We start from the raw sequence: 10,143 nt of genomic DNA, 5'->3' as shown, positions 1-10,143 counted from the left end.
TTCTCTTACGTGGCTCCCAAATTTTGGCTGTATTTCTTTTCCACCGGTGGCAACGTTTGCTTTGTTTTGTTTACGTTACTATTTCTCTTACACGGCGAATCGACCAATGATTGCAGCTAAAAATGTCACATGCCAAATCTAGCTGAGGTGGCTCAACATATAGCGCGTTTAAAAACGGAAACTGAAATAACCAGAGAGAATCAGCTGCGGCAGTCGCATACTATTAAGCTAGGCAGAAATGAGTAATCTTTGTCGATAGATCTCTATTGTAGTATTTTGTCGAAAGCGCTTTTTTTTCACGAATTTATGTATTACAAATTAATTTGACGATTTTTGATTTATATCACGAATTTATTTGTTTTATTATTGTTATTATTTATTCATTGAAAAATGAGTCTCAGTCGTGCTGTTACGCCTTAAGATTTTATACTATAGCGCATTTTTAATAGGTTTAACGAATTACATGTCATTTATTTGAATTCAAATTTATTTTAATGACTTAGTATTTACTAAAAAGAGGTAATTTTTTTTCAAAAAAAAGTTTTTATATGGATTTGAATGATTTTTTGAATTCTTAGAATTTTGTGCATTTGCGATGTACCTAAGTTAGTAGCGAGCGAAGCAAACCATATAAGATTGCGTAACAATTTTCGGGGGTTAGCGAGCGTAAGCGAGCAGGAGGGGCAGCCCACTAGTTTAATTATAAATTATCAAAATAAATCCCTTAAAGGCATCAAGAAAATATAACTTCCACATGAAGTTTTGTTAGCATTCCGTTAAAATTACATTCTTTTAAAAACGATTTGGATGGCTGGGACTGGAGCGTCCAAAAGGGCTCTCCCATTCGCCACAAATTTTGAATTAAAAGTGAATACAAATGTTCCTAACGGACACAGGAGAAACATGGGTAGGAGATCCAAAATGGGCGATTTATCAAAATATAGCAGCCAAAATAATGCCAACCCCGCATATCAATATTGGGTTTAAAAAAATATCTTGGCGATCACGAGTCGCCAACAGATTTATGGCAATTATTACAACCATGCAACTGAAACATATAGCTGTTAGAAATTAGAATAAAAAGTTATGATTAGGTGCTACAGTGAATTAATAAGTCTGCATTAGAAATGAAATAAAAAGTATCCGTTACAGTGATTGATGCAAAAAAGAAGAAATATTTTATGTTCGCTTTAAAAGCTTAAGTCTTTGATTTACTTTAAATCATGGGTCGCCAAACTTTTTTCATCATCGACCCCTATATAATTTTTCGAAATCTCCATCGATCCCCATAAAAGTAATTTTCCGTTAATTAAGATAAAACTCTATTAGATACTGTGTTTGTACATTTATTTTATGATTTAAACATGTATTAAAGTAATAGTACATTGTGGAACAATAGTTTTATGAAAAATATATTAATGTTGAAATTTAAATACCTTAATATTTATTAAATAATAAGTAATTATAAATAAGTAGAAATAATAAGTAAAGTAACTACAGATTTATTGCTTCTTAACCAATGAGATGAGTGTGTCTGGTGTTTTTTTGTAAGGTTCACTATATTGGGTTCAAAATTGGTCAATTTTAATTTTAAATCCCCTCGTAACTCCACATTTAATTTACTTCTGTACTTAGTTAAAATTGAATTTACGTGACTGAAACCGGCTTCAACCATATAGGAACTTGGAAAAACTAGCATAAAAAGGCTGAGCAATTTCATAAAGTTCTAAATATTCTTGCATTATATTTATATTTGTTCAAAATTTACTTATCGCTAAATTTTTAAAAAGCGTCTTTGCTTCAAGATCCGATAATAATTTAGCAAACTCATCTTGCAGGTTGATGTCCACGTTTTTGATGATGCGTTTATTAATTTATGTTCTATAAAGAAACTGANATAAAAATTTGTCAAAATTTTTCAGTTGTGGCTTTGTTGGTATGTAAAAAATTTACTAACTATTATATAACTGACTTTCATTCACATTTTGAACAATGAATCTTCCTAAATACTGACTGAATAATATTAAATTTTGTCTCCCAACAGCGACACTGATTTTAACTAAAGTGAAAAATACAACAGAAAACAGATATATATATATATATATATATATATATATATATTCTTCGTCAATGAGCATTCATTAGCACGTAGCTTAATTTAGCACTAACAATACATGTAAACTTCAAGACATTTCATGGAACATAACGCTTAACGATGATAAATATTTCGCTTATTTATTGTTTTCGAATAAGTAAAAATGTTGATAAAAGTGAAATTTAATTATTCAAAATAAATGTCAGCCTCATTTTGAACTATGTCGGTTAAAATATAATGCTCTCTTATGTGAATTTAATGTATTCAAAAAATCTATTATGAAATGATTTATTCTTAAAAGAAAATAAAAAAGAATAAAATTTACTTTTGAACAATACACGTTTTCTATAATTCTAAAAGTATTATTGGGTTATTATATTCAAAACTACTCACAAATTTCAAAAGCTGAAAAGCAGGTATACCATAATTCTTTTAAAATTTAAAAACAAAATATTTTTAAACTCAGTTAAACAGTTTTCACACATAGCAAGGTAATTTTTTTATATTATTGCAATGAATTTATCAAAAAGCTGAGAATAATCTAAACCCAATTTATTTTTTCTAGGTTCCAAAAAAGAACAATGATTTCATGTCATCTGATATTTCATGGGAAAATGCTTTGAAATTTGGCCCACAAAGGATTGTTCATAATTGCTTCAAATATACAGATGAGGAAAGAAAGATGTGTTCGTATGTGATAGATAATTTATATTTTTGAATACAGAATGATAATAAAATTTTTTTTGTCGTTCTTAATTTTAAATACAAAGTGTGAATTATTAGAAGAAATTACATTTTTTCATAATGTTGATAATTTTAAATGTAAAATGACAATAATTGAAAGATAATATTTTGCGTAACTTATGTTACGTGCACAAAAATAATGCTGGAAGAAAGACAAGTCATAATATAAAAATAATTTTTTTTTATTGTTTGCCTTTTGACAAACTTTCAAAAATCTTCAAATCGTGATTGAAAACAACATGTTGTTGTTGTAATTCATTTACGTCGCACTAGAGCAGCTCAATGGTCAGGGAAGCCTCTCTGAGGATGATCCGAAGACATGCCCTCACAATTTTGATCCTCTGCGGAGGGAATGTTACCTCAACTTCAATAGCCCGACGACCAGTACGCGAAGTCGAGCACTTTGCGGTAGTACAGTTCAACGAGGACCAATACCGCACCCCCTTTGTCCCTACTCAGATTTATCCAAGTGTTCACCCACCCATACACTGACCGTAGTCAGTGATGCTTGACTTCGGTGATCTACTGGGAACCGTCTCTTAAAGACCAGTCCACTGCAGGACGAAATCAACATAAAAGGATATAAATGATATGTATATCTTTACACCCATTTCTTCTTAGCTCTTTTTCAGTTATTTTCCTCGCAAAATGATGCACAAATCTTTAAAACTATGCCACTTTGACAATTTTGCAAATGCTACTATTCCTTCAAATAGAAACAAGGGGAATCAAAAGAAGTGAAATGTGCAAATCTACTGAAATGAGCTGTACTTAACTGACTCGGGACATATATGTCCCGTAAGGCTTGAGAGTTAAATTTAGTAAATTTTGTGTAATAAGTATCGTATTTTCTTCTTAAATTTCTTCCTAATTCCGAAAGGACTCTGTCAGATTAAAGAATGCTTCAGAATCATAATCTCTATTCGAAAAGAGACGATGATGTCACAATTTTAACACTTTAACGATCACTTCATTTTTATCCTCAGCTTGAAATACTTTATTTTATGCTCCTTGAAGACTAAGATTCACAATATTTAAATGACCAAAAATTTCGAACATATGTGCCTGTTTCAGCAACCACGAAAATTAATTCAGACCATCAAGGAGAAGAAATTTCCACTCTGTAAGAAACAATCTTGGAACGAACAACCTTCCAACGAACGGGCTTGAGTAGTGCGTAGTTGATTTGTTAACAGTCTTCTTTCCTGTAGCTCGAGCGCTTCTAAGGAACGGGCTAAAGCTGTTCTCGATTAGTTTCAAGTCTTTTTTTCCGTTGCTCCGATGTTTCTGAAACACGAGTAAGTTCTCTTTCTTCGTGCTTGAGATGTCGATCGACTAAGGGCGATTAGTTTAGGTGGCATATTTTTGCAAATATTCTCTCTCAAACAAAAAGAAATGTAAGAGTTGACAGTGGTCGCAAATTTGCTTAATCGAAAATTCACATATTTATTTTAAATAATAAAAAAAGCAATAAAAATGAAATAAATTAAATAAGAAATATAATAATGATAAAATTTAAAACAAAAATCTATTATTTAAATGAAGGAAATAAAATGAATGTGAATTCGAAAACTTTTATAATAATAAACAATCTAATAGTTTTCAAATGACAACTGTCACAGCAATGAAATCTTCGAAAACTATATTTAATTGTGCTAACCTAAAACTGCATACTAAATATAAATAATTATTCAAAACGTGCAATTTGAAAGAAATGTGTTTTTGCCTTTATTTTAATTAAACAGTTTTCCCAATTCGCGATCGCAACGAACTATAGGGGGCGTTATTGTATAAGACGAATACCTGCGATTTCTATATAAACACTCATTCAGTTACTCTGGAGACGTCTTTAATGTAGCGTGTAGCATTGTAACGTTCCCTCTTTATTATGGCTTATTAAATTTTTTAAAAAAAATTTATATTCTTTCGTATGCAAAACGAAAACAAAATGGTATCACTTTTTATTTAGAGAAGGAGCATCCTAGCATATCGGAAAAATATTTGTAAATTAACAGAAAAAATATGTATATTCTTATAAGAGTTAAAACCTAATGCCCGAGAAATAGTATTACTAAATTTAATGATATAACATGAAAGGCCCATTTAAACTTTACATTCTATAGTTTTAAGAATCATATTACTTCAAAAATTAAAATGAACAAAAAGTATACATAAGCCTCATAATTTTATGAAATTTAATTTTGTAAACAACGTTTTTTGACAACAATTTTTATCAAAAAATTTCAAGTTTCAATAAAAATCATTATTTAGAAACTAAGAAACGTAAAATAAAGAATGCTGACGAAACAAAAACAAAAAAAAATCAATTCTTTTTTGTCGCCATTTTTAGTGCTACGAAAATTCGTCTTTGGGATTTGCCAAAAACAAAACAAGATGCAATTTTATTTTTTCAAGAGCGAAATATTTCACAAAAAAAAACGAAAATGTACCAATTCCCATGACATGAAACTTTATCTAGGTAAACGTACGTTTTAGAAATGTTATCTCATTTGGAATTCTATTTATTAGAGTTAATATGGCGACATCATCAGGCGAACGAAAATATAGTTTGTTTTGAATCTATGTTAAACTTTATATCTGCTCATTTCTCACCGAAGTCCGATTGACTTCTTTGATCTTAAATAAAGTGTTTTATATTATGATTTGTCGCAAAAGTTTTAGGTGTTTATTGGCGGCACTTAAAAACTGCGAAATCTGTAGCTGCGGTGGCGTTAATACATAAGTACCGAATTTTTATTCCATACTTTTCTGAATCAATTACTTCAAACATTAGAATATGCACGAAGTATGCATAAATACATAATGTTATACCATTTAATTTTTCAAAAAAAGTATTTTGACGACAATTTTTATTTAAAAATCATAAACTAAAAAACGTAAAACAAAGAGTTCTTAGGAAAAAAAAGCTATTCTAAAAATTCCTCATATTGAAATAAAAAAAACTGTCATATTGTTTCTTTTTTCATTCTTGTAGTTCTTAATCAGACGTAAAACCATTCTGTAAGGAACTATCATCAAATAAGGAAAAAAATTATTTGCAAGCAAATTCTTTATTATAAAAATCATAACACTCCCATTCTTTATAAATCCGGAGAATTCCAAATGAAATGTTCTTCGTTTGAAAATTTTATTTTCAAGTAATATCTACATTGATTATTCCTTCATTACTTTTAGATAGCATACCACACATCAAAATTTTATAATTGTATGATCTCGATATGAATTTCAAATCGTAGCTTGAAGACATAATAACTGAATTCTAGTTGAAATTATTCTTTTAAAACTAAAAAATGCTTACCAAGAAAACGATAAGAATTTATTAATAACAAATGATACTATTTCACGTAATTCGGATGATTCTTTATTGTCCTTTTCCCAATTATATAGATACAGAAATATATACTATTCTATAAAGAAGAAGAATATTCTAAAACTATTACAGTTGTGTATGTTCTGAATTCACACTAATCCATTGGAATGAAGAAAGCAATGTTGTCTTCTCTTTAATTTGTAATGAATTGAAGACCAAAAAAAATGTATTTTATCGTAGTACACACATCTTTAACAGTATGCGTTGCAAGTAAAAGCTGCAAGTTTGTTGATAATAGAAAGGTAAAAATTATTGAGAAATTGTTCTTCGAATGCTTGGCGTGCTCTGCTTCAATGTTTGGCATGTTCTGGCTAGTTTTCTCAAGTTCTTCTGACTTTTCTAAAGGGAAATTTTGCATCTTATTTGCTGCTAAGAAAATGGCTAACGTCTTTGCCAATGGTTATGATAGAACTCATGCGGATATTTTCAGGCTCCCGCTAGAGGGCGTACTCGAGCATTGCGATCTCGAATACTAAATCCGTGATACGACCAATAATTAAAAAATCTATTCTCGTTGATTTTNATGGTTATGATAGAACTCATGCGGATATTTTCAGGCTCCCGCTAGAGGGCGTACTCGAGCATTGCGATCGCGAATACTAAATTCGTGATACGACCAATAATTACGAAATCTATTCTCGTTGATTTTACGTGCTTGTCACCTGACATAAAGAAACTTGCTCAAATCATAATTAAATATTAAAGTATATGTAATTTACTTTTCTAAATGAATAGAGCTATAAGATATCACTGTTGTTATCCTCAGGATATTTGAAAACTGAATCGTTTATAGCAAAATTTAAAATAATGGCTAACTTTTAACACATCAGAAAATTCCATTTCGATTTTCGCTCATGCCGCTGGAACGGCGTTTCGCAGAATGTTCTAATGTCGACAGTGACCTTCCTCGTGCTTCGAACTATCTGTATGCCAAGTTTCATAGTATTTGGTCGGTTGGTTTAGGAGTCTATAAAGGACAGACAGACACACATTAATTTTTATATTTATAGATATACTAGCTGACCCGGNTCGTGCTTTGAACTATCTGTATGCCAAGTTTCATAGTATTTGGTCGGTTGGTTTAGGAGTCTATAAAGGACAGACAGACACACATTAATTTTTATATTTATAGATATATTTCTTACAGGGATTTTATTTACTGTGAAAATTACGGTGCAAAATATTTCGGCAAAAATGGATTTTACCGTTTGGTTACTAAGGTTGCTAGTATTTTGTACTGTTATTTAAGCTCGCATTTTATTACTGTTGAGAAATTGAATCAACGAGTGGGAAACTATTGAGTCTTGTAATGAATAGAAAAACGAAATCGAATCAATGAGAGTGAAAATATTTCTGCGATAAATCAATGATTCATAATGAATATGCAAATCGGTGAATGAAATCTATTTATTTAATATTTTGTCTTTATTGAAAATTATTAATTTATTAAAACTTTATTTTTTAGCGTTACTCGGTTTCCTATGGTCTCAAGAAGATGGCGTCCACTCTTTTGCGACACGGTTGAATCCCAAATAAACAAGCCGTTTTCACCTGATGATATTTATTCAAACACTTTTGGCAAGTATGAGTTAACCTTAAAGTTTAAGAGATACTTCCTTTTACTTGTTTCCACAATACACTCTCAAATCACACTCTTCAATAAAGTAATTCTTAACGGTGACTAAAACAATTTGTCATAAAATCAGTAAAAATAAAAAAAAGACACAACGTACCAATAATGAAATAATTTTGAAGAACAAAGCTTTTTCTGTATAGTTTTGCAAGAATCATAAAAAATTAAACATGGAGTATATCTTAAAAGAATTAAATTGATTTATTTTCAGTACATTTTCTTGATATTATGTTCATTTTATACAAAGTTTGCCTTAAAATATAGTGCATCTTAAAAATAATTAAACAATAATGAACGAGCAATAAAATCGTGAGCAGAATTTTATTTCTAACAAGACAAATGCGAACAAACACCTTTATAAAACATCTTTATATATTATGATTTTTATAGTCGCGGGGTAAAATTATTACTCGTAGTAGATGGCCAAATTTCAAAAGAATTCCAAAACTAAGTCTGGATATCCAACTTAAGCGTCTTCTGAATAAATTCAAAAGAAAAGTTTAAACGAAAACAGTCACAAAAACGTATTAAAGGAAAAACTTTGACATTCTTAAATGAATTTATTTCCATAATGAGCGTTTTTTAACTATACATTTAGATACCTTATCAAATGAAGGAAAGTCAAAACGTAAACACGTTTGGGACTATTTAAGCACAGAGAAAATGAAAACACTATCGAAGTCTTAAGAATCAGAAAAGAAAACATAAAACAAATGACTTCATAATAAATCTTGGAGGTGTTTCTAAGGAATCTGTATTTATCTTTGGATAAGAGTTGTCTTAAAATTAAAATAAAATGTTTTATAATTATGTGCAAAAATTTTGGAATTCGATTAAAAAAGTCTCGAAAAAAGGCAAAGCGAGCACAAATTATTAAATAAAAATTTAGGAACTCTCCTTCCTAAGCTCCTTAGCTGTTGGAGTCATATCTTTCGTATAGCGACTACCGCTTACCCATAATTTGAGGGTCAAGTATCCATTTAAGAACGAGGAAAGCTTTTTTTACTGTTTTCAGAGTTTAGAGCATAATCTGCACAATGTAGTTAGCACAAGGGCGCCGGCAGGAGGGTGCAAGGAGGTGCACTTGCATCCCCCTGGCTTTTTTTAAAAAACAATTAAAGAGTTACAGAAAAACAATTTTGCTATAAAAATTTCTTATTAAAAATATTTTTATACAAAAATATTAATTGTATTTAAGTAATTATTGATACATAACAATTAAAAAATTGTTTTATGAAACAAGAATTGTAATCGTCTTGTTTGCTGTCCAAATCTGTTTATAACTTTTTCAATGAATTCTGAGTCATCTTTGATACTTTTCTAATGCACACTGAGCATGCACAAGCTACTTAATCTCTCGTGAGACATTGTAGACCGATACCATGTTTTGATGCGTCGCATTGTACTAAAAGTGCGTTCAATAGTGCACATAGTAGCTGGAAGAGATAGGCCAATATTGATTGCCTTCGCTACAGCTGGATGAAACGGTGTGACCTCAATAACTAAATAGAGGGATTCATAAGAATTTCTCTATTCCTCCACATTTCGTGCCACGTTGTAGTTTCTGTGATGATACTTGGTGAGAGCAGATTTTTATACATAGTATATATATCAACACAATAAATACCAATGTTAAGCGTGCACAAACACGTTAATATACGGAACTACTGTTTGTAGTTATTTGTTTTTCAGAGACGGTGGCTATGCCAGCTCCATCAATAAAGTTTCTCGTGGCAAAATTTGCAAGTACAAGAAATTCGTGCTTTTTTTCTAAATATCTTGTTAACGATGAAAAAATGTGCCTTGAATAAAATTAACAGATGAAAGTATATATAATAGCAAAACAAAATGTAATAACAGAATATTTTTGTTTTTTGTAAGAGAGTTGCACCCCCTTTTATATTATTCTGCCGACGCCCTTGAGTTAGCATATATAGGGTTAATCTGCGAAAAACGTATGAAAAAAAGTATTAACAAACTTACGGACATTTTTATTTGAAGGTTTTATTTAACGTAATTTATGACTCATTTCAATAATTTCAGAATATCGCTTGCTCCTTTATCTGGAATCGGAAGAATACTACTCTCCTACTGATGAAACCATAATCTTCGGAGTGGTTCATAATCGTCGACATCTAGTTAACCCATACCAGGAAGGAATTGTTCTTAAAGGAGGACATAATTATAAAATATTTGTCTCCATGGCAAGTAAATAATTTTAAATTTTCAGTTTATTACCTTTAATATATGAGTTTTATTGAGAAATCATAATTATTTAAA

Source organism: Parasteatoda tepidariorum, chromosome 9, assembly GCF_043381705.1.
Source record: "Parasteatoda tepidariorum isolate YZ-2023 chromosome 9, CAS_Ptep_4.0, whole genome shotgun sequence".
In the NCBI taxonomy this organism is placed as follows: domain Eukaryota; kingdom Metazoa; phylum Arthropoda; class Arachnida; order Araneae; family Theridiidae; genus Parasteatoda; species Parasteatoda tepidariorum.
This window is presented reverse-complemented; position numbering follows the sequence as displayed.